The sequence below is a fragment of the Puma concolor genome, chromosome B3 (assembly GCF_028749965.1).
Source record: "Puma concolor isolate L17-30 chromosome B3, mPumCon1.1.hap2, whole genome shotgun sequence".
Classification (NCBI taxonomy): Eukaryota; Metazoa; Chordata; class Mammalia; order Carnivora; family Felidae; genus Puma; species Puma concolor.
Genome location: NC_141672.1, coordinates 29,503,985 through 29,529,157, shown reverse-complemented (window position 1 = coordinate 29,529,157; position 25,173 = coordinate 29,503,985). Strand labels below are relative to the sequence as shown.

Below are 25,173 nucleotides of genomic sequence, written 5' to 3'. Positions count from 1 at the left end.
GCTCACACCTCACCCAGGAGGAAAAGGGCTTATTCGTGTGCCATAGTAGGATAGATATGTCAAAATAATGACACCTTAACACAGACTTATCTTCAAAATAAAGGTACTTATACCAAGGGACTGGATCAGATGACCTCTTAAAATCCCTTCCAGTTTAAAACCCATGATTCTGTGATTGTAAAAAGTGAATGGAGGAGCCAGGGAAACCACCTCCAGCAAAGAAAAGCCCAGGCTCTCGGATATAGCATCTGATGTGACAGTACTGTTCCTGACAATTCTCAAAGCACGTCCCACACACAGCCTCCTCAACAACCCTGTGTGTGTGAGGGTTTTATCCCCCTTTGTTTTATGGATGAGCACGCTGAGGTTCAGAGAGGTTCAGTGACTTGCCCAAGATCACAGGGCAAGCCAATCATCTGTCACTTCTCTCTTCCTCTTCCCATCTCCCCGAGAGGAAGACAGTGAGCCATTGAGGGACTGGGGTGCTCAGGTATGCAGGCCCCTAAGTAGAGGCTAGACCTTCAGGACTCCTGGCAGAGATTCAGTGTAAAGCCTTTTTGTTTTTTCCATTTGTCTCATTTCTTCTTCCCCACTGACACCTCATCCAAGTGACGGAAACAAAAGCAAAGCCACTTCGTGTTCAGTGCCCACTGCTGCCAGGTTTCCTCTGCAGGCTTGTGGCCATCCCGTCCCTCCCCCTAGGGCCTCCCTAACCCCTGACTCTGGAGGCTTGTGGCCTCCTCTGCAGGCTTGTGGCCATCCCCTCCCCCTAACCCCTAACTCTGGCTTCAAGCCAGCCTTGAGCCAGCCCCTGAGAGCCAGTGCAGATCAGCCCAGGGATGTTCCCAACCAACCAGAAAACCCAGCTGGGGAACACATTCCTAGAAGAGCCTGCCACCATGGAGCCAGGGCCCAGCCTCCAGGGAGTAAGTGGGAGCCACTCCAGAGGGCACTCCCCACTCAACCTTGTCGCGCCAGGACTTCCTCCCTGTCCCACGCTGCTGCTGCTGCTGCTGCCGCCGCCGCCGCCGGCTGCTGGGCCTGGCCCAGGAAGCAGCAGGAGGAGTAGGGGAAGGTGGCAGGGTGCATGAGAAACAGAAGTCAGTGACCTGAAGGGGTCCTGCTCATCTTGGAACAGCACATCCTTTCACCCAACTACACTAACAAACTCGGGCTACTTCAGAAAGAAGAGAGGAAGGAAGGGGGCATATGTGCAAGAGAGGAGGGCTCCAGGCAGTCTCAGATGGCCCCTGCCTATTAGGAGAAGCCTGCCTCCCACAGGCAGGCAGAGGAGGGTGTGCACAGCCAGCTGCAGCTCTTCCAGAAAGCCCTGGAGGTCGGTTTTGCTGCAGATATGACAGTGCAGAATCACTGACATGTGAAGTGAAAGTTTTGGTTTTAGAAGCTCTAACCTCTGGGGCAGCCAAGAAGGATGCCCTTTAGAGAAGAAAAAAAGAACGTGTTCCAGGACCTTCCCCATAGAGTGGGCTCTTTTCCACCATGGACCTTTACCAACTGCATGGGAAGAGAGGAGCACAGAGCTCCAGTTCCCAGTGAGTGCGTCTGCTGAGAAACACTCCAGGAAATAAAGCACCCTTGACAGGATTCCAAACTCTGAGTCCCAGTGAAAGCAGAGGCTTCCTGGGACTGCATCAGCTCTCTGGACTCAGCTCAGAGTGAGTGATCCATCACTGCCCTGAGTGGCCATCAGCAATGTCCATCTCTGGGACCATTAACAACCTTCCAAGGGTGGGGGCGCCTGGGTGGTTCAGTCGGTTGAGTTGTCCAACTCTTGGTTTCAGCTCAGGTCATGATCTCACAGTTTTGTGGGTTCAAGGCCTGCATCGGGCTCCACGAAGCTGGCAGTGCAGAGCCAGCTTAGGATTCTTTCTCTCTCTCTCTCTCTCTGTGCCCCTCCCTGACTCGCACTGCCTCTGTCTCTCTCAAAATAAATAAACTTTAAAAAAAAAAAAATTTCCCAGGGGCGCCTGGGTGGCTCAGTCGGTTAAGTGTCGGACTTCAGCCAGGTCACGATCTCGCGGTCCGTGAGTTCGAGCCCCGCATCGGGCTCTGGGCTGATGGCTCAGAGCCTGGAGCCTGCTTCGATTCTGTCTCCCTCTCTCTCTGCCCCTCCCCCGTTCATGCTCTGTCTCTCTCTGTCTCAAAAATAAATAAACGTTAAAAAAAATAAATAAAAAAAAATTTCCCAAAGGTGAATTTTGTGGTATATGAATTATATTCCAATAAAGGTGTCGCTAAGGAAAAAAATTAAAAGGTTCCAAGGAAGCCAGGTTCTTCCTCCACCTACCCAGCTCCATTAACTTTCTGCTGCCATCAGTCACTATCTAAAAACAGGTTTTCTCCCCAAGCCCCATGGCTGCATTCCTGTCCTTTTTCCACTGTCCGTTCTCTGTCAGGATCTTTCTGTGGAGGCCAGCACACATGATGTGTGTTAGTGAATAAGCAACCTTTACTAGAATGTGGGGAACTGAGGGTACGAATACAGTTGGGGAAATCACAAATCCACAATACTGGGTTCCTTATGTTCCTTATGTCTTCGTTGTCTTTTCCCTTTGCAAGAGTAAAGGTACTACCTCTAAGACCTCTTTACCTACAGTCTCAACAGAAGAAAGAGAAGTTGTTTAGAGCACCTGGGTGGCTCAGTTGGTAAAGCGTCTGACTCTTGACTTCAGCTTGGGTCATGATCTCATGGTTCATGGCTTCGAGCCCCACAACGGACTCACACTGACAGCGCAGGGCCTGCTTGGGACTCTCTCTCTCTCCTCTCCATGCCTCTCTCATGCGCTCTCTCTCTCAAAATAAGTAAATAAACTTTTAAAAAAAGAAGAAGAAAGAGAGGTTGTGGAAAAAAACAGTGAACCAGGACAGAGTTGGGGTTCTGCCTAACTAAAGCTAACACCCTGTGTGATCTTAGGAAAACCAACACCTTCTCTGAGCCTCACTTTTTTGGCCAATAACGGATGTACTGAATTTTGTTACATCGACAGTGAAAGAGTGCCCACCTTCTCAGGGCTTGGGAGAATCACAAGGGCAAAAAAAAACCCCGCTTTATGACTATGTCACGCTATGTTCACATAAGGGGTTACAAGTGTTACTATTTTAACTGTTTTAGCCGATGTCCCCTTCTAAAACTAGCTTCTTCCTTTCAACAACCTAGTTCAGGCAAGATTTTTTTTCCCCCTGAGAAGGCCTTTGGATCCACCCCCTGCCAGCCTCAGGGTGGGCTCTGCCCAGACGCTTTCCAACAGTGACACCGAGTTCCATCCGAGTGTCCTTCCAAGGCTTCTCTCCCAGTCCCTCTTTGTGTCCTTTCCACCAAACTTCGTCCACAGCGCCACCCACCCAGCCCGAATCTTTTGACGGCCATGGCTTCTCCTCACCGCTTTTTGTGCTTTCTGAGGACAGGGTGCTCAGAACCACCCCAGCCATTAAGTGAAACCAGCGTGTGCTGAGAAGTCCCTGCACCGTCTTCTCTTTCACCCTTGCAAACCCAGGGGACCCACCTCCTCAGTTCACATTTACTTCACCTGTTCTGGGGCAGGGCCACACCAGCCCACAGCTGTGCGCAGCCTCTAGCCCTTCCACCTACCCTCGCCTCCACCTCTCTCTCTTGCAGGCCCGAGCCAGGTTCTGAGAGCCTTTGTCAGGCCTGAGAGGGAGCTTCCGCAGATGTCCCCAGTTGCTGCTGTCACTCTGGGAGAGCCGTCTGGCTGGGTGCAGGGAGAAGGACAAAACAGGTGTGGCTGCCAGGGAGGGCGGGCCAGCAGGGCCACGGGGGCAGAAACACCCTTTCTTCACAGAGCCCAGGCTGCCAGCTCCCCAAAGGTCTCCTTTGAGCACAGTGCCATGCCTCCCGCAGAGCCAGCCGCAGACAGACTCCCTGACTGGCTGTTCTCTGGAGCTCAGCCTCCCCACCCTGTGGCAGTGGGCCAGGAGGAACGGGACCCACAAGATCTAGTGTGTGCAATGGGGTATGCTTTGGAGCATCATTTTTAAGTGAAAACAAATACTGATACATCATGGACTAGAATCCCAAATTCATGTTCATGGGAGAATACAGGTTAAGAGCAAAAGCTGAGCCCTGAATCCAAATCATGCCTCACGTGAGCTTGATGACCTTCAGCGCGTTATTTAACCACTTGGTTTTTCCATCTGCTAAATGGAGATAAGAGCTTAACAGTATCTGGCACATATGAAGTCTTTTATAAGTGTTGGCTATCATCTTCCCTCATCTCCTGATGGATCTCCCTGCTTCTAGTCTTGCACACTTAACCATCCGCACTGCCATCAGAGCGATCACATCCCTTTGCAACAGTTCCCAGCATCCTACTGCAAAAAGCTGAGACCGTTAGCCAAACTGTTAGGTGTATACACTTCAGGCACAATCCAGCCCTGCCCTACTTCCCAGCCCCAGGGCCACACAGCCAAGCAACTTGAAGTGCTCCAAGATGCCTGCTAGCTCACACATGCTCCTCCTCCCCCCACCTTCATCCACAGGTAAACCCACACCCCAGTCTCCCATTAGACTTGAGCTTAATGACAGCTCTTCCAGGAAGCCTTCCTTGATCCCTCTAAGCAGAGGAAGGCCACTGGAATGTATACTGCAGGAGCCCTCCCAGATCTCCTTTATCAAGCCTGTGTTGGCTACTAAGGGCTCACAGCCACCCCCTTTTCTTTTTTTTTTTTTTAATTTTTTTAAATGTTTATTTATTTTTGAGAGAGACAGAGAGAGACAGAGAGAGCGAGGAAGGGAGAGAGAAAGAGGGAGACACAGAATCCGAAGCAGGCTCCAGGCTCTGAGCTGTCAGCACAGAGCCCGACACGGGGCTCGAACCCACGAACCGTGAGATCATGCCCTGAGCCGAAGTCAGATGCTTAATTGACTGACTGAGCCACCCAGGCACCCCTGGCCACCCCCTTTTCAAAGGGAGCCTTTGGGGGTGCCTGGGTGGCTCAGTGGGTTGAGCATCCGACTTTGGCTCAGGTCATGATCTCGCGGTTCATGGGTTCATGGGTTCGGGCCCCGTGTCAGGCTTTGTCAGCTGTGCTGACAGCTCAGAGCCTGGAGCCTGCTTCGGATTCTGTGTGTGTGTCTCTCTCTCTGTCCCTCCCCTGCTCACACTCTGTCTCTCTCTCTCTCTCTCAAAAATAAAGATAAAAAAAAAAAAAATCAAAGGGAGCCTTTGTTACCAGAGAGCACTGCAGCCAATGATTGACTAGGGGGTGGGGCAGGGGAATGGGTCCAAAAGGTCAGGCCCCTTGCCTCAAGGTGAGACCAATTCTGTGCTGGTGCAATTCACCCTTCTGGGATCCCTGTGGGGTCTGGCTGAAGCTAGCTCCAGCTGCAACACATCCTTCCTTGCATAGCTTCCCCCCCAGCCCTAGCCTGGGCTAGCCTGGGCTAGCCTTCACTCCCCTCCTCCTAAGGACACTTCCTAAGTCAATCCCAAGCACCCCTAACTGTCTCTGTCTCTGCTCCTAAGAATCAGAGTGGCCACTCCCTCCCCTAAACTCCCATGGTATGCCCTTGTTCATCTTTCCTCCATCCTGATGCATTGTTCTACACATCGTGCTGCTTACAGAGCTTATCTCCCTCCTAGGATCAGAGCACAGCCTAGGTCTTCATCACTTTGGATCCCTGGCACCTACACAGTGCCTACATATGGTGGGTGCTCGGTAAATGCCTGTTGATCAATGCACAAATAAAAATCATATATGTGAGAATTTGATGTAAGCAATAAAATGTAACATTATCATTATGACTTTTATTACTATTTCTTCCATTCCAAATGCACATTTAACATCTCTGAAATCAGGACGCGTCTTGTAAGTGATAGCACGTCGTGGTTAAATCAGTAGCATTTTCTCTTTCTTAGTTGTACATAAAATAATGGTGCAGCTTATAATTACTGGTTTCTTAGGTTCAATACTACTGCTACCACAACTACGACTACTGAGGCTCAGTCTCCTGGGTTCTGGAGCCTGCAAGGTGAAGTCCACAGAACTGAGAGACCCCGTTACCTGAGCTCAGTAGCTGTCGGGCAATCAAGCTTTCATAAAGTGACTTACAATTTCCCAGGGATCAGAAGGACCCCTGTTCCAGATGCCTCCAGAAACTGCCATGGACGCAGGCCAACGTGATATGGAACAAGCTCTGGACTGGGAGTCAGGAGGGCAAAGTGCCAAGCCTGGTTCTTCCTCTAGTTTTCTGGATGATCCCATGCAGGCTCTATCAACATGTTTATTGAAGATCTACTAAATGCTCGATGTGATGTGAGCCCACTGGATCCACCCAGCACCCAGAGAGTAAGCCATTGTCCCCATTATACAGATAAGAAAGCTGACTTTCAGAATGGTGAAACAGCTCTTCCAAGGTCATACAGATGGAATTCAATCCCTGGACTCTCTGAGCCCTTCCCTCTGCTCTATGAGCAGATGTCTCTGAACTTATGTTTTCCCAGTAAGGAAGCTGAATAACGAGGAGTTACAGACTGGAGGCTCACAATCCATCCTCACACCCAGATAGGTTTTATTTGACCCATATAATAATGCATTTGATCTGAAGTGGATTACAGTTGCTACCAACATTTTTTCTAATCAGGAGATTTAAACGAAAAATCAGGATTTCTGGTTTGTCGTGAAAAAGACTGGAACACTGGCCACATCGAGCCCCCCTTCTTGGAGTCAGAGCAGAGTAGCTCCATGAGGTGAATAGCATAGCGTTATGAGAGAGCAACACCGGGGTAGGAGCAGAGCCATGGTGGGACTCATACACCGTAACTCTCCATCCCTTCCCTGGCCACTGACCACCTCACTTGTGCTGTTTTCTTATACCCAGCCAGCCTTTCCTATTGACAATGCCCCTGTTCCCTACGGGCCTTTGAGTGGGTGACCCTTGAATCAGATGAACTCCAATGCCCTCTCCAGCCCTGACAGCCTGTGTGTGGCTCCTCCCAGAATCTCCCCAGCAGCCCCCTCCAAGGAGGTCACTGTATGAACCTAGTTTGGAACCACTCAGGCAGGCCCCTGTCTCACACCTACCCCCTCTTTAGCTTCCATCACTGGGCCCCCAGTGCCTGTCCCTCTCCATTTCTCCTCCCTCCACGCCCAGAGCATCAGTCCCAGTCAGCAAGGGGGTGAGCCAGGCCGGTGTGCAGACGGGTTAGCCCAGGCCAGGGGTGGAGCCCCACCCAGGAGGGAGGGAGGGAGTGAGGAAGGCAGGGTTTTGTGTCTCCCAATAGGAAAGTAGTCTAAGGAGACGGAAGAAGGTGGGGAGGTTCCGGCAGTCACGGAAGATGAACACAGGTTGACACATGAGGAAACACAAACAGTAAATCATCAAGAGAAAGAATGTACAGATCTCAGCAGCAATTTAAGATACGCAAATTAAAACACCATTAAGGACCCATCATGGCCTGGAGTCCACGTGCAAATAAATAAATAAAACAAGAAAGCTGCTGATGGCAGGGCCATTAGGAAACAGCTGCACAGACATTGCTGGGCCACTATAAGCTGTTCAGACCTTGCTAGAATGTGATTTGGCATTGTGTTGCAAGAGTTGAAGACCTTGATCAGGTAATTACGGTTGGGAGACCAGATTCCATGAATATAATTTAAAATGCCATCACAGAGGAGTTTTTACAAGAGAGGCTCATGGCACCTGTATATAGACCCAAAACATGAAATCCATTCAGATTATGGTAGGGTAACAGAAGGAAACATGAAAAGGCTGGCACATGGAAACAATCTGATGAAAACACTTGATGAAATCATGCTACGGTGACAAAATAAGCACAAGGAAATAGTAAAGGTGGACCCACAAACTATGTTAAAACATCCCCAGGAACATTAGCAGCAATCAGAAGAGGACTCTGAACAACATAAATTGCTAAGGTGTAATGTTTATTCTAACTTGATCAACGTGGTTTAAATAACAGTGATGGCGATGATGATGATATCGATGATGTAAGGACCACTGAACAGGATTTAGTCACCATAAAAATACCCCAGCCAAACTCCCTAGAAGCGGGTAGGCCCAGGTTCCCAGCTTGATGAGGAAGGAAAAAGGGATGGAAATTGGGAGGGAAAGGGCTATGTCTGTGGGCAGGGGGCCCGCCCCAGAGCTTCCCTTACCAGGTCTCTGAACGACATCTCTCTCTAAAGAAACAAAATCACACAAATAAACCCACACCATTTAACCTCTAACGTCCTGGGTGCTAGCTCTTAGTGCTGCGTTTTCACTCTCAATTTTACTAATACCTTTTTTCAGCAACTCCAGAGGTGACACCAGGGCTCTTTGCGGGCTAGCCTAGGAACCCAATCGCCATTTATAGCATTGTTTCTATGGAAATGTGTTTCAAGCTTCAAGAAGTCTAGCTGCTGACAACCCTGGGGCACGCACGTGGTCTCTAAATTAGGGAACTGAGACGAGCCCTACTTGCTGGGTCCTGGGCTCAGGAAGACAGCTTGTTACTTAGATTCTGTGGTAGTTAATACACACACCACCAGCAATGACCCCATTAGAGCAGGCTCTAGGTCGCTGTAGGGGGTGGAGATGGGACCACGGCATCTAGGAATGTACCTAATATTCTAGGGAAGCATGTGGACATTCTTTACCCCCGCCTCCAAACACACGGCGGAAGACTGGAAACTGGCCTCAGTACCCCTCATGAGAGTCCAGGTGAGCCCTGAGCCCACGTGCTGTCCAATTTCTCCCTCACCCTGGCAAACCTCTAGCCACAAGGCCCACTTTAGTCTGATCTCAGAACAAAGAAACTCCAAATCTTTGACAGTTCTGGCATTTGGTTTTAGCAGATCGGTGCTTGAGATAAATCACCAGGGCCCCGGCAGGGCCTGGACATCTCTCCACACGTGCACTGCTATGGTGGCTTCTGTTCTAGCAGGCTCCAACCTGCCCGCACAAGGTCTGCCCAGGGCTCTCCAGCTCCCACCCACCTCAGACTCCAAACAACACCGAGGAGTCTCCATTTCCTGCCCTGAACCACACTGGTCACAGGGAAAGGAGGATTGCAGGCCCTCCAAATAGACACTCCACATGTCAAGAAAGTTCCCCACTAAGAAGAAATGGCTACACACACACACACACACACACACACACACACACACACACACACACGCAAGCGCGTGCGCATGCCGAGAGGCAAAACCAAGGGGGAGTGTTGGAGTACCAAGGTTCTGAGATGCCAGAGATATGAGAAGGTGGTCAGAAGAAGGTCAGCTGCTCAGCCACAAGGCCACACCTGCAGCTGCGAGTCCCAGCAGAGCTCATGGCAAGATGGGGGTTCAGAGGGCCCTGACTGCTAAGCCAGAGGTAGACTGGATAAATGTGGGGGGGGGGGGGCTTTATGAGGCTAGCAATAAAGGGCAACTCAGAGTTTCAGTACTTTAATAAATATGTGCAATACTGTAAACACCCAAGACACTAACTCACTAGGGCTCTATACCTGGGTGAGGCAGGGCTGCAGGAGGTCAGTGTGCAAAGCACACCCTCCCTGCTGCCTGCTGGAACTGCAGAAGAGAGAACAGGCCTCCTCCTTCTGTGGCTGAGACCGGGCAGCTTAGAGGTGAGTGGGTGGCTCAGAGTCGGGCCTCAGGGCCACACATACTCATGGGGCTGGTTCCCTGGAAAACCAGGTGTGAAGAATCGTCTGGGGGCTCTGAGGCCACTTGGGCGGGGGGGTCACCTGCATCAGGCAGAGTCCATGCCGGGAGCCCCAGAGTTATACAGTCAGACAGTCTGTGAAGTCAGGCCTTCCATTACTAAAAGACTCCGTTAGGGGCGCCTGGGTGGCGCAGTCGGTTAAGCGTCCGACTTCAGCCAGGTCACGATCTCGCGGTCCGTGAGTTCGAGCCCCGCGTCGGGCTCTGGGCTGATGGCTCAGAGCCTGGAGCCTGTTTCCGATTCTGTGTCTCCCTCTCTCTCTGCCCCTCCCCCGTTCATGCTCTGTCTCTCTCTGTCCCAAAAATAAATAAACGTTGAAAAAAAAATTTTTTTTAATAAAAAAAAAAAAGACTCCGTTAGCCAATCTGAATTCTCCAGCCCCTGCAGTGCAGGTGGCTGATAAGACACAGCAGTTCTGTCTTCCCCCGTGGTAACAGATGTGAGGCTTGGAGGTTCCTCCCCCTGGCCTTCCCACCCACATCCAAAGTCTTTGCTACCTAAAGGTCTTTAAAAAAAAAAAAAAAAAAAAGGTATATAAATTACATACATTACTAAAACAATTGCAAACACACAAATACTCTATTCATAACCACTTCACCTAAATCCAGTATTTACCTTATGCCAATTTATACCATGACCAATGTAATCAGTTCTTACCCACTGAAGTATGTGTGCAATTTTGCCTGTTAAAACAGAAACCATTTTCACCGAAATTCATCAACATTTTCCTGTGAATTAAGATCACCTTCACATTCATTTAACAATGGCACAATATTCCACTGGATCTAGGTGTCATGAATTCATGAATTATATAGCCATGTGGAACATTTAGGCTGTTTAAACAGCCTAATTTTGCTATTTTAAACAATGTTGCTATAAATATCTTTATGCCTATAGCTCTTTTCCTCTTTAGAATCATTTCCTTAGAATTAATTGCCAAGAGTAATACTGATAGGTAAAAGGAAATTGACATTTTTTAACAGCTTCAAGTTCTACTTTTTAAAAATATATTGTTGTATGTGAGTTACCGGGGTTGCCTATTTTCCAAGATAGTTTTCCTGACAATATCTCTCAATCCTAGCAATCAAGTTCTACTCTTAAAATCTGCTTTCCCTAAGTCCCCAGTGGGTCTGGCATCTGGAGTACACATCCTAGGATTGAATGTTGGAGGTAACTCAATCAATTTGCTGTGGAGTATGACGAAGGAGGACAGAGAGATGTAGGTAGGAAGGTAGAGAACTGGGATGGACAGGAGGGGGGAGCAGGTCCCGTGGAGGCAGAAACAAAGGCAAATCCCACATGCTGTCCCTTCCAAAACAAGCCAGTACTTCCCTAGACATCAAACCCGCTCCAACACCCAAGCTCCTCCCCAGGAGCCAAGAACAAAAACACATTTCGATGGATTCCTAAATGACATTTTAGAAATACTACGTGCTTCTAAGTTCTGGAAACATATTCTGCAAACAATATAAGTCATGCACTCATCACTGGTCAAGCAGACCCATGCACGTGTGGGCTCAGCCCTAAGGGTGGTTCAACTTTAAGAAAGAAAGTCCACCTCGTCTGCCGTGGCAGGAAGATGCTGCTCCACAGAGCTCTCTAAGTGGCAGACCCCAGACAACTGTTGTGGAATTTCTCAGCGGGAAAGAACCACATGTAGTTTAAGTCTCTCATAGACAAACTGAGACCCCAAGTCCCGGCTTTGGGGCTCCCACTGTATGCTGCAATCATAGCCAGGAGGATCTGTTCCTCTTCCCCCACAACAGGAAGAGCCATGGCTGGTCCTGTCACCAGATTAAATAAGGCGTTTATTTTAAAGAGCCTCAGTCTCTTCTTTCGTGGTCTGCTGACTTGTTTTCCCTAGTTCCTTCCCTGTGCAAAGCCAGAAGACAGTGCCAGCCAAGGAAACTAAGGAATCCTCTAAGGGAAGCTGGTATTGATCCTTTTCTTACGGGTTGGGACCAGTGAGGAGGGTGTCACCTTTAACCATCTCCTTCTCACAGATGCCTCCTCAGAGTCCTTCTCAGGGTGAGGGGGACCCAGAAGCCATGCTTTGTGCCCCTAGATCCCCTTCCCACCCTTCACCAGGGCCTAGTGGGCAGGCTCAGTGGAATAGCAAAGCCACCAAAGCAGTGGTTCCACCAGTAGGTGCAAAGGGAGGCTTCCACGTAGACAAACAGTTCACCCACCACACACGTCCACGCCAGGCCCTGGGCCTGCCCACTGCTCTCTCACATCCCCTCAGGCTGTCCTTCCAGCCCCATCATGGGACACCTACTGTGTGCCAGGCACAGTTCTGCACCAGCGAGGAGCCACGCACACCTGCAGTGGATGCCAGTCTTACCGCGGGGAAGTTCCGCTGCCGACGCTAAGGTGGAGGCTCGGGAAAGCGGTAGGGAAGTAGGTGACTTCTGGTGGATCCTGTGGGCATCTGCCAGGAGGAAAAGGCCAGGGAGGACATTCCAGGGAAAGGAAGCAACAACACACAAGGCACAGAGGAGCAAAAGTGCATAGAGAGAACACAACCGGCCACGCTGGGAGGGCGGAGGGAATGGCAGGAGAAGAGGTGGAAGGGTGGACGAGGCCTCCAAAGTGGGCCTCGCACGCCATCCCGAGCTTTCTCCTGCAGGACCTGGCAGCTCTCAAAGGTTTTTAAGAGGGGGGACGTGTTCACAGCTGTGTTTCAGTAAAATAACCAGGTCCTTCAAGCCCGCTTTTCCATTTCGGTGTTGCTTGTAACACGATTTCATTTCATCGGGACAAAAATGCACAAGTCAGTATCAACTCTAGTTCCTGCCAGAGTACTAGCCAGGGACACCCCAGCTTGTCCTTCCCAAGGGCCATCCTGACCCCACACTGGTGACCAAGACCCCCTTGGAATCGCCTCTACTCCAGGTGTAAGAACCTAGCCCACGATACATCCAGCTTTGTGGAAGCAGCAGGCTCCCACTTCTAGGCATCAGGAAAGAGACTCTTAGAAGGCTGGCAGTCATCACAGCCTGAGCCCAGTAAGTCCAAAACTACATTTTTCTTTTTCTTTTTCTTTTTTTTTTTTTTTTTAATTTTTTTTTCAACATTTATTTATTTTTGGGACAGAGAGAGACAGAGCATGAACAGGGGAGGGGCAGAGAGAGAGGGAGACACAGAATCGGAAACAGGCTCCAGGCTCTGAGCCATCAGCCCAGAGCCCGACGCGGGGCTCGAACTCACGGACCGCGAGATCGTGACCTGGCTGAAGTCAGACGCTTAACCGACTGCGCCACCCAGGCGCCCCTTCTTTTTTTTTTTTTTTTTTAATGTTGATTTATTTATTTTGAGAGACGGGGCAGGGAAGGGGCAGAGAGAGAGGGAGAGAGAATCCCAAGCAGGCTCTGCACTGTCAGTGCAGAGCCCGACACGGGGCTCAATCCCACCAACCGAGAGATCATAACCCGAGCCAAAATCAAGAGTCTGCTGCGGCAGCACACCCGTAATCAAACTCACTAGTTTGGATTTCTGCAGCAAAGCATATGCGTATTCATACTAAAAGGGATAAATAGGGGCGCCTGGGGGGCTCAGTCGGTTAAGTGTCCAACTTCGGCTCAGGTCATGATCTCACGGCTGGTGGGTTCAAGCCCCCCCATTGGGCTCTGTGCTGACAGCTCAGAGCCTGGAGCCTGCTTCCGATTCTGTGTCTCCCTCTCTCTCTGCCCCTCCCCCGCTCATGCTCTCTCGCACGCGCGCGCGTGCTCTCTCTCTCTCCTCCAAAAATCAATAAACATTAAAAAAAAAAAAAAAGTCGGGCGCTCAACTGACTGAGCCACCCCAGTGCCCCTTTTTCTTTTTAAAGGAAATTAATTCCTTCGTCTAAGCCTATTGGAACTGAATGACCAAGATTTCAGTCAAGGTGCCCTTGCTTCAAAGAGCTACAACCAGAGGATTTGAGGATAAGAAGAGAGTCAGTGCTCCCCTAACCCAACACGCTCTCATTGTGTGGATGAGGAGACCCAGCAGCCCCCGGCACATGAAGCCCTCGCTCCTTTAGCTCTCTCTCTCTCTCAGGCAGGATCCTGGGTAGAATATCTCAACGGGGTTGACATTTTCAGGACTGGAGAGGTGCCCAGTCTTGTTGCTTTGGACAGCTTGGGCACCAGGGACCTCAGTCATTCCACAAACCAAGCCTGAAGCCAGAACTCCAACCTCCACTCTGAAAAGCAAGGTTGGACCTCCCAAATACCTCACGGCCCTGAGAGTCTTGCCCAAGCCCAGAGGAGAAACAGAATTCAAGCTGTAACTGCCTGTTAGCCAGCGAGAGCCAAGCCTTGGACTCTGTCCTCACAAGGCAGCGCTGAAGTTTTCCAAGTGGAATCAAATGTGCAGGGAGGACCCAGATGCTGGGATGACCTCTCTTTTCCACTGGAATCATTCAGACTCCAGAGGGGAAATCCAATCGCTAATGAAGTGCTTAGTTCTCCAGAGCATGTAAGAATCCTGCAGTTTAGCTGGAGGCCAAAAGAGTCAGAAAAATGTCAAGAAAGATTAAGATCAAGATGTAGATATTTTCAGTGGCCTAAGGGGGAGGCTCTGTCTCCCCCTCCCATGTCCACTCTCAGGGATGTGGCACTGTGAATCCTGGTGGGAGGCAGAGTTCCACCTGCTGCTAGGGAAGCTGGAACCTCAGGGCCTCATTCTTCAGTACCGCCCAGCAGTGAGAACATGGGCATGGGACCTGAGCTGGACAGCCAGACGCTCAGCCTGGGTTCTGCCAGTGGAGTGAGCGGCAAGGAGACTTCAGAACTCACTCCGGAGGGGGTGGCAGCGTCCAGCTCAGCCGGCAGCAGTGATGCCTCCACTTTGGTGCCAGCCACCCAACTGCCCACAGGTCCCGATTGATTTCTGAGCCTTTGTTCTTCAGGCTTTCAGGGAGCCACCACGTACCCTTCCAGTTCATTCTTTTTCTCCTTAATGTAGCCGAGTCCTGAGACCTGGACCGCCCCACCATGTTCACAATGCTTCCTCTGCCCCGCCCCCCCCCAATATAACACCTACACTCAAGCTTCTGTCTTCTCTGTGAAAAGAGTCTAACTTAAATAGCCACACATCCGAGAGGACTGCAGCCACCTAGTAGTCACAAATACGGACAAATGCCATAAATGCTGAATGTTAACAGCCTCCCTGTCCCTGGTTCTACTGGCTTGGGGCATTAATATCAGAAATGAAAGGCGCTGATGCTCCCTTGGATGCCTCCCTATTTCTCTACCCAGGTGGATGTGGAGGCAGGAAACCTGGGTTCTAGAACTTGCAAGTGCCACTGCAACCCTGCGGCAGGTGACGCCCACCCTGCCAATCTCACAGGGAGGTGAGACCAAATGAGAAGCCCCCATGGCACAGCCCCATTAGCCCCTAATTCCCAAGTCAATCATTCTTTTCAGTCTTCTCTTTCTTGATGCCAACAGTCGATGGATTTCAACTCAATTTAATAAATACTTATGGAGAACTTTTCTATGTGCCACATGCCATACTAGGTGCACAAAATCATGGTCCCTGTTTTCATCAAATGCAAAGTTCCGTCTTCCCTCAGCTTCTATGACACCGTGCTCTCCTGGGGTTCTTCCTCCCTCACCATTGGTTCCTTCTCAGTCTCTACTGCTGATTTCTTTACACCGTGCCTCTTCAATGGTGATCCCCTCACCTCCTACTGTGTCTCTCCATGCTGCCATCGGCTTCCATGATGCCGTCAGCTTCCCTATCTCCAAGTGCCTTCTATGTTCCGGGGATCCCCAAATGTCTGCTCCAGAAAGTCTGACAGACAGAGGGGTTGAAGGGAGGTAATCGGGTTTGGAACTTGTCTTGAAGTTGACACAGTAAGTCATCGTTTTTACTTAAATGACATTTATTTGGGATGGCTTAGTTAGGATTCACAGAGGGCAACACCCTCCATCGCCATCACTTGGGGATCTCCTGCCCCAGACCTGTATGTCCAACTGCCCGCTAGACATCTCTCTCGGATGTCCCAGAGTACCTCCAACTCAACATGTCTGAAATTAGACTCATTGTCTCTCCCCAAAAATCTGTTCTTCTTCCTATGTCTCAAGTAGAAACCTGAGCAAACACTTCAACTTCTCCCTTGCTCTATACATTTGATTGGTCCTCACGGCCTGTCCACCCAACTCCCTGATGCCTTCCTAATCCAGCCCCTCCCTCCTGCACCACTCTGGCTTAGACTCCTCCATCTTGCCCCAATGACTGCAGTGACCTCCTCACTGGTCTCTTTGCTGCCCATCTTCCCCCATCTCCAGTCATGCCTCCACATCACAGCTGAATGAATGATCTTTCAAAATGAAAATCTCTCTCTCTCTCTCTCTCTCTCACACACACACACACACACACACACACACACACACACACACAGCCAGTCCTCTGTGGCTCCTACTGCCCTCACCTAAGGTCCAAACCTCTTAGCCGACACAAAAGGCTGGCACATGACCCGGCCCCTGCCTGCCCCTTTCAACACTGTCCCACCAGTGCTCCATCACACCCTGCTGCTTGCAGTTCCCGAGGGGACCATGTCATGCGTCTACTGCACTTGCCTGAGCTGCTCCCCATGTCGAGAATGCCCTGAGTCTCTTTGCTACCTGGTGGATGCCTACTCATTTCTTAGGACTCCGCTCACAATCAGGTCCTCCAGGAAGCTTCTCATTCATTAATTCCACAGCATTCACCAAGCACAGGTACCATGAGAGGCACCGGGGCCGCCCTGGACCTTTCTTAACATTCCTCTCTCCTCTGGCCTGGAAGAAGTGACCAGTTCCTCCTCTAAGCCCAGCAGACCCCTGAGCACATTGACAGTGACAGCGTGTCATTAATTGCTCTGGCTTTTGCACATGTCTGTCTCCCTCACAAACCATGAACACCTTGAAGGGGGAGCCTGGATCTTCTTCATCTCTGCATGCCGAGTACCTAGCACAGAGCACACAGTAGGGATTCAATAAATGCATGTCGCACGAGTGAGTAAAAGAATCAAGAACGTGAGGTAGGGGCGCCTGCGTGGCTCGGTCTGTTAGCTGTCCAACTTCAGCTCAGGTCCCACGATCTCCCGGTTCGTGGGTTCGAGCCCCATGTTGGGCTCTGTGATGACAGCTCAGAGCCTGGAGCCTGTTGAAGATTCTGTCTCTGTCTCTCCCACTCGTGCTCCCCCCCACCTCAAAAATAAAATAAACATTAAAAAAAAAAAAAAAAGGAACGTGAGGGAAAGTACCCTGTAAACCACACTGGGCACAGTTACCTCTGCTACTGCTCTGGCCGGTTTTCTTCTTCTCTGTCACTGGACAAGTCAGATCCTAAATGCCAGCTGGGTGGTTCAGCACAGCCTCCCTGGAGAGATGGTGGAGGAAATGCTGAGCCTTTCACCATGTCTAGTGCAAGTGGAAGTGGGGTTGGGAGTGGCTGTTGACTCCTAAGTTGTCACAGAACACCTGCGATTGGCAAGCCACAGAGGAAGTGGACATGGGCTCGTGTGGAATGTCCCTTGCAGGCCCCTTACGATGGCCCGTGATAGGGAGACTGGGGAGGGGACAGAGGAGAGTGGCTAGAGGGGGCTAGAGGGCTAGTGCTTAGGCCAGAGAAAAGTGCATTCCTGGGCCTTCCCCTGGGTCCCTCATGGGATCTTAGGAACTGGGATCTTAGGAACTGGGAGAATTCCTCCATTTCTGTAGTGTTAACTCAACCCACTTTCTGCGCTTTGAAAATACTAAGTAATCTTATTGACCAAATGAGTCTGGTTAGGAGTTTTTAGGGACTCAACAGGTTGATAGCCATTAAGATCAATTAAGATTATAATAACATAATATAATGGCAAGAAGTCTATTCAAAAAACATCCCACTCTTTTCCAAAAGACCTCCCGTCTCCCACTGCTTATTGTTGTTTGTAAGTTTCTTCTTTTTATATCTTTGTGTACTGCCATAAGGAAACTGAAGAGACGGGAGTCCTTGGCTTACAGAGAGACTTGCTGGAACTAATGATTATGATGATCCATGCAGGATGGCAAAAGGAAATGGAATAATATGGGGTTTGTGCCCTGACCCTTCCATTCAGCAGCTGTGTGACCTTAGAGAAGCCACGTATCCTCTCTGAATCTTAGTTAAAAATGAGAGCGTTATTCTAGGTGCCCTTCCTAGCTTTACATTCTTTTTTTTTTTTTTAATTTTTTTTTAACGCTTATTTATTTTTGAGACAGAGAGAGACAGAGCATGAACGGGGAGGGGGGAGGGCAGAGAGAGAGGGAGACACAGAATCGGAAGCAGGCTCCAGGCTCCGAGCCATCAGCCCAGAGCCCGACGCGGGGCTCGAACTCACGGACCGCGAGATCGTGACCTGAGCTGAAGTCGGACGCTTAACCGACTGAGCCACCCAGGCGCCCCAACATTCTTAACTTCAGGATTCTCTGAGATGCTGTTACTGCAGTTACTATAAAACAGGGACTGGATGAAAACAGTCCCTGAAGTCCTAGTCAGCTCTAAAAGTTGACTGTTTAGTGAAACAGCAGATTCTAGAAATTATTGGTTTATTAAATGTGGTTTACACATAACTTTTCAGAAATAGTTTTCTTTGTCAATTCTAGTTTCACCCATGTATGTTCTTCAAAACTTTCAATTAAAAGTCCATTCGTTATTAACTGCAATATTGTGTGTAGTTGCAAAAGACTGGAAGCAGCCCAAATGCTCTCCAGTAGGAGACTACTTAATTAAATGAGGGTATTTTCCTACAGTGGAGTACTAGCCATTGGAAAAAATGAGGCAGCTCTACGTGAGTTGTTGTAGAATAATCTCAAAGACACATTGAGTGAAAAACAGAATGCAGAACCCTGTGTATAGTATGCCAGAATTTGTTTATATATTCATACTTTCCTTAATCTGCAGAGGCTACATCTGGAAGCACGGCTGAAAAATGACAAACTGTAGCTGCCTAAGACAGGGACACTGAAGGATTGAAAAAATGGGAACATTAGAGACTGGGAAATTTATCTTTTCAAAGTTTCAGGTTATCAAATTTATCAATATTTTCTTATGGCTTCTGCTCTGTATCTTTCTTAAGAAGGGCTTCCTTCCCTCAAGGTTAAAATAGATATTTATTTCTCTAATTCTATTGCATTTGTATATGTGGGCATAATATGTATAACAATCTCTTTTCTATGTTGAAATGACTTTCGAGACTAACTTTATACTCTACAACATCTCTTTTGAATTTTCAACCATATTTATACCTTTTTAAATAGAAAGTTGGGATGGGAGTGAGAATCTACCAGATTTCATTTTTATAGAAAACAAAATTTTTAAGGAATCTATTTTATAGAGTACATCTTATGGTTTGTGAATTGTAGCTCAATTCAAAAAGAAGGCATCTAGCTTATATGGCAAGGTTGAGGTTAACAGCATGAGAACTGGGTGGAGACAGAATCCTCCCAGTCAAGGCCAATATTAGGGTTTAGCCAGGATCTCCCAGAGACTCAGTTTTATAGTTTAGCCTAGTTTTATAGGTTCAATGCCTCTTTGTGCACAACAGACCTGCAGCTAACCGGGAAGCATCTCTCTGTCTTCCTCAAAAGTCTTGCCTGAGAGTTGGCCCCACCTCCTTCTAACAGTTTGGTTCTCTTGGAAGGACAGGCCACCCAGATGACAAATGCTCTTCCCTAAGAGCTGCCGTTCAGGCATAGGACACTGTGGGGCAGGCAGGTCAACGGGGCTCAAATCAGGACAAGGAGGAGCCAGTGTGGAAGCTGGACAGATACCATCTGGCGCCCATGGGGAAGAGGTACTGGAAATGGAACAGAACGATGAAGTGCAAAGCCAGGAGGCGCCAGAGAGGCTAACGGGCAGGAGGAGGCAAGGCTGGGGAAACGTTTAGAATACAGACCAGGAACATGGTCCTTGGTGCTTGGCGTGGCTGTGTGTGTCTACACACAAACGGACAATATTTGATAGCCGTTGTCATTTTATCCTCATCACCAAATATTTACTGGGACTTGCTGTGAGTAGAGCACCAGCCCTGAAGATACAAATAGATTTAAAACAGGGACTTCCAGTTTAGTTAAAAAGGGATAAAAGTGATCCACACAAAGGCACATTGAAGGAGCTGAATGAAGGGTATGAGTGAAGGCCAAAGGAAATGTTAAAAATCCTTTAGGCCAGGTTTCAAGGTCTTCTTCAGTCCAGAGGCCCAGTGGATGTTACTGGAGTCCCTGGGGGATGCCCCGCAGGACGGGACAGGGGAAGTTCTTGAAGAGGGAAACATGAACAGGGCTAGAGGGAAAGCAGGAACCTCTGTTCTGTTCTGCTTCTCTGTTCTGAGCCAAGCAGAACAGAAGAAAAGGGCATTCCAGGCTTCCAGGGAAGCATGAGAGGTAGGAATGCTTGCCACCAGCAGTTTGGACAAACACACAGAGTGGGTCACTGGGTCAGAGCAGAGGGTTAGGGCAGGAGATCAGCAGAGGCCAGACCCCTGTGTGGAAGGCCCTGACTGCCAGCCTAGAAGTTTGATCCTTACCATGCAGACAGTGGGGAGCCATTGAAGGCTGCTGAGCAAGAGGGTGACTCTTGCAACCAGGCATCTTAAGTGACATTACAGAGAGCCTTTTATCCGAGGCTTATGCAAAGCCTTGTGTATATTTCAAGGAGCACTTGGTGCAGAAAGTCAGAAAGCCGTAAAGCAAGGCCCTGTGTCACGGAGATGAGGAAAAAAAAAGGTTTAAGGGTCTTACAAAGAGATGCTTCACTGAGTGCGAGAAATGAAGGGGGGAACATTTTAAAGAAGGAAACAAATTTGCAGGACAGAACTGCCAGGCATCTGGAAAACTGTAGCACTTTCTTCAGAGTCGGGCATGCCCTCTTTTAGCTGGGGGTGTTCTGCCTCCTTTTTTGGAGGTTAGTTGTAGTGTCAAAACACTGGGTTGTGGTGTAGGGAGTGAGGCAGCTGGGAGGAGGCAGATGAACAGAAATATATATATCAGGCCTGGAGAGCATAAAAGGCCTTCATTCTGAGCCCAGCTTCTTGCAAGGGACTTCATCTGCCTCTCTCAGTGGCACTTGGGGGTTTTCGCCAGAGTTGCTGAGTTTGCTAATTACCTCCAACAGTTTGTCCTCTTAAAACAAAATGATTTTTAAAATCTGTCGGGTTCCGATGCAGAGCTTTTTCAATATTGTTCCTCGTCGTGCATAGTGAGGCAGCAGGGCTGCTCAGGGGCCGTGAACTGGGCAGCAACTTTAGGCCATAAATCAGCATTTACATAAGGTGGGAGAGGAAGTCGGGATTATGTTTCCGGTCCTACCCTGGGCCATGTACAACTCCAGGCAAGCCAGGAGAAGGGCCTGAGTTAGGCACAAAAATCAGCCAGGTTGAGCTGAAGATGTGGGCAGGCAACTAACGCCTGGTGGGGCCACAACTCCAGGAAATCCGCTTCCTTCTTCCTCTGGCCTTTGCAAGGGGTCCCTCTCCTCTGTTCTCCTGCCCACACTCCTAAGGTCCTTCGGGCACCTTCAGTCTCTGCAGGTTCTAAATTAACACTAAGTACTGCAACTCAAAACTGTCTTTTCTTTGGGGTCAGAAGGGAATGCTCCCCTCCTCTGCCCCTCAGGGCTAGCGCTGGGCACCAGTAGGTCCCTACTAAAGCAACCACATCGGGTGATGCAGCTTAACCAGAACCCTGACAGTCAAGTTCAGTAAAAACACAAATGTACCCAGAACAGAAGGTTGTGCAACTCAGGAACTCCTACCATGGTGGTGTTTTTGCGCTAAACCTCATTCCCCTGTGGCAATTGTGCTTGTACGTCCCAGACTTTCTAGAAACGTCCTGATTTCATATGTTTTTCCTCGAGTCTCTGGAAGCACATAGGTGTCTGCCAGGGACTGTGCCCTAATGTTTTGGTTTGACAACTTGACACTGTGCCCATGACACACAGCTGGCATGAGGCTGCAAAACAGCATTTTTTCCTTCAGGTGAAACTCAGTTACTGGGTTGGGGAGAAGGCCAGGCATGGGGAAGCTGCAGTGTGCCTGCGCTATCAGTACCTGGCACTCTGAGCGGAGAGGCAGCCCCAGCACTGCGGTGGGACGGTGCCACAGGGTCACACAGCACCCCCCCACCGTGGTGCAGGGCTGAGAGGTGCCCCCTGACAGTCCTCCACCTACGCCATGGGGAGAGTGGGTTAAGATACGGGGTAGGAGGGGCGCCTGGGTGGCTCAGTCAGTTGAGCGTCCGACTTCAGCTCAGGTCATGATCTCGCGGTCCGTGAGTTCAAGCCCCGCGTCAGGATCTGTGCTGACAACTCAGAGCCTGGAGCCTGCTTCGGATTCTGTATCTCCCGCTCTCTGCCCCTCCCCCTCTCATGCTGTGTCTCTCTCTGTCAAAAATAAATAAACTTAAAAAAAAAAAAGATATGGGGTAGGAGCAGAATGGCCCTGGTTGTATCCTGTACAAGCTTTTTGACTGTTTTTTACATCCCTCTTACTACAGTTAGCACATCTGAGGCCCTCAAGGAGAACCTGTTTGCCTTCTTTCCACACTTGCAGGCCTGGCTCCCTTCCTGCAGCGCAGAAGCTCAGGAGGTATGAGGACCCCCATCCTGCTCTGCGCTGCAGACCGGGCTCAGGAAATGGGCCAGGGGGCTCTTCTGGAGAAAATGTCCTTGAGGCACCCCCCCTGCGGGTGCTGCCCCACCCACCCCAGACACCATCACAGACACACAGTCTCAAAGCCCCAGCACTTTTCCCTTTGCCCAGAAGACAATAAAGGAATTAGGACCCACCTACTAAGTTTCTGCAGCTGACACTTCAAGGCTCAAAGTCGAGCTCGCCAGCTCAGTCACACATGTCTGACGTGTCCTCTTTGCAACCAGGCCCCACTCCAAAGCGACCGTGCAATTTTGCTAATTCAAACTGCTTTCCCGTTTAGGGAGGCTGATAGCCATCTCCCATCTCCTTTTCCTGCTGACGTCATCCCACATTTTCTACAGACACAAATAAGGGCACAGTTCCCGGGATAGTTTTCAGGCTGCCTAAGGTGGAAGTGGAGGGGTCTGCCCTCCTGGGTCCCCTTCACTTCTCTGGTGTTTGGCAAGTTGTCGGAGGTTAAGGGAGAGGCAAGGAAATAAATCACCTAGCTAAGGCTAAAGGCCAAAAAAGAACTTGGTGACTGCAGATCAAGCCCAGATCTGTCCTGGGCATTTGCAATGCAAATCTGCGTTTTGTTCCCTGCCACCAAGGTCTTGCACAATAGCCTGTGTATAAACATCCACGCCAACAATGCCTGACTGTGCAATCACGTCGTAATTACAGGCCGGCAGGAAGCTGCTGCTAGGAACTGCACCATTCACCCTCTAGACATCCCATGTCGGAGTCGGCACGGCACCGACGTACATTCCGGCACACCAACGCCGTCCCGCCGCTGCCCCGGCTGGGCCGCCGCTGCTACAGTCGCAGTCTCCAAGCCCGGGAGCCTGGCCGCCACCCGCCCGCCCGCCCGCCCGCCCGGCCTGCCAGCCCTGAGTTACTTTGCAGGGATGTCATAAACTTCTCAGCTGTTCTTTAAAAAGCCCTGCGCCACGAGGCTACCGAGGGCGGCGGGAACCACCAGTAAAGTTCACAAGCACAATCCTGCAGCCCTAGCAGTTTTAGAAAACAGAAGAGAGCTGAGATGCCACAGAGTCCACTGGAAGCGGGTTTCGGAGTTTTATATAGAAAACATTCACATATGTACGTAGGCGTGCTGACAGTTTTTATGGCTAAATTGCAAAGTGTTAGGCCTTAGGGATTACTGTCAGGTTCGGGACGAGGTGTGGGAGGAGAAAGAGTGGGGGAGTCAGGAGCGATTTGTTGAAAGGGGGCTTGGGGGCAATTCTGGTTTTGCTTTTTTGGAAAGGAGCAGGGTTGTTTTCCCAAAAGTCCGAGTTGCTCTGCTCTTCGTCACTGGAGGGCCGAGCAAAAGAAAAGTGGGGGGAAAGTTTAACTTCCTTCCTGCAACCTCACCGAAGGCTGCGAAGAGGAAGAACACGTCCCCCTGGGAAGCACCGGGCAGGGCTGGGGGACGGCTGCGCCCAGCCTGTGGGGGTGCGGGACGCTGGGCGGACGACTAGCCCCGCACGCAGGCCGCGGGCAGCCCCTCCCCGCACCCCTCCTTTAGCACACGGGCCGCCCGGTTGCAGCCCCGGCTGTTTTAACTCCCGCGGGAAACCGGCCACAACAGGGGCGCAGCCTGGGGCCTCCGACCCCGGCCACGGAGCGTCCGCCCTCCCCCCTCCCCTCCCCCCTCCCTCCTGCAGCGCCGCCCGCACCCCAGCGCCCGGCGCGGCGGGCCCAACCCGGCCCCCCACATCCCCGCCCGCAGGGCCAAGCCCGGACCCCACGCGTTTCCGAGCCCCACGCCGGCGCCCCGGCGGCAGAGGGGGCGCCCGGCCCGCGGCTCACCTGCACGCTCGATCCCGGGGCCGCTCGGAGGGGCGCGGGGCGCTGGGCGCAGGCGAGCGCGGCCCGCAGACTCAAACTTTGTTGCTCTCGGGACGGTGCAGTCGTCACTTCCTCGCGGAGCGGGCGGCGCGGCCCGGGCTGTGACCCAGCAGCTCGCGCGGTGGCGCGCCGGGCCCTGCAGCCGCCCGCCCGCGCCCCCGGCTCTTGCGCGCCCCGGTTGCCCCGGCGCCGACTCCCCAGGTCGGCTCGCCCACGGCTGCCAGGGCCCCGCGTCCAGTCGTCCGCCGAGCTTGCACCCCTGCGGGTCGTTTCCGCGCCGAAGAACTGCGACCGAACCTGTGTTCTCAGGCTGGGTCTGGAAGGCGGCGTTGGGGTTCAGGGACCCCGGCGAGCTGGGGTTCCAGGGGAAACACACCCACCGCACAAACAAAAGGGGGGAGGAGGAGGAAGAGAAAGTTTTTCAGTTTCACGTTGAGGCTAGAAGGTGCTGTCAGAAAGCAGAATGCTCTTGTGTTTTGCCAAATAATGCCTAAGCTGGGCCTTCAAACGCGGGTTTCCTCGCCCCACATTCCCTCCAAAGGTCTGCACGCTCGTCCTTCGACATTTCCACTCGTTGTAGGCGCGCAGGACGGCTACCATATCTCACACCTCAGGGGGCTATTTCGGCGTCCAAGTAGGGGCTGCAAAATGGTTTCTGTTCTAATCCTCCCCCGCGATTTCCACCTCTTCCTTTACCCTCAACTCACAGATCTCTTTGAGGCCTGATGCATTCCGCGTTTCATCACGGGCCAAAAGTGACTTAGAGGGTAGGGTGGAGTCCCGAGAAGAGGAGCATCAGGCAAGTCATTTTAAATTTATCATTCCCCAAAATAAGTTCGCTCGCCGTATTAAAAACTGCAACAAAAAGCCACCTTTTGGGTTTCTGATAAATAGCAACAAAGTAGTTAAACAGCAATCTTTAGGGAAGAGTTCTCTCCAGCAAAGCTGGAGAGAAAACCGGGTTAGCCTTTGCTGTGGTTAAAAAAAAAAAAAA

The 25,173-nt window shown here is 50.7% G+C and overlaps 1 protein-coding gene across 5 annotated transcripts in view; it reads right to left on the bottom strand.

Annotated features, from left to right (window-relative positions):
* Positions 1-24,818, bottom strand: part of MIDEAS (mitotic deacetylase associated SANT domain protein) — a 69,027-nt gene extending 44,209 nt beyond the window's left edge. For 2 of the 5 annotated variants that reach the window (XM_086709322.1, XM_086709320.1), the window contains exon 1: positions 24,141-24,503. The gene's annotated coding sequence lies outside the window, so the exon portion shown is untranslated. Of the gene's footprint in view, positions 1-16,967; positions 17,057-24,140 lie in introns of all 5 variants that reach the window. The other 3 variants (XM_086709324.1, XM_086709327.1, XM_086709326.1) reach the window with 3 other exon arrangements.
* Between the last annotated feature and the right edge of the window lie 355 nt (positions 24,819-25,173).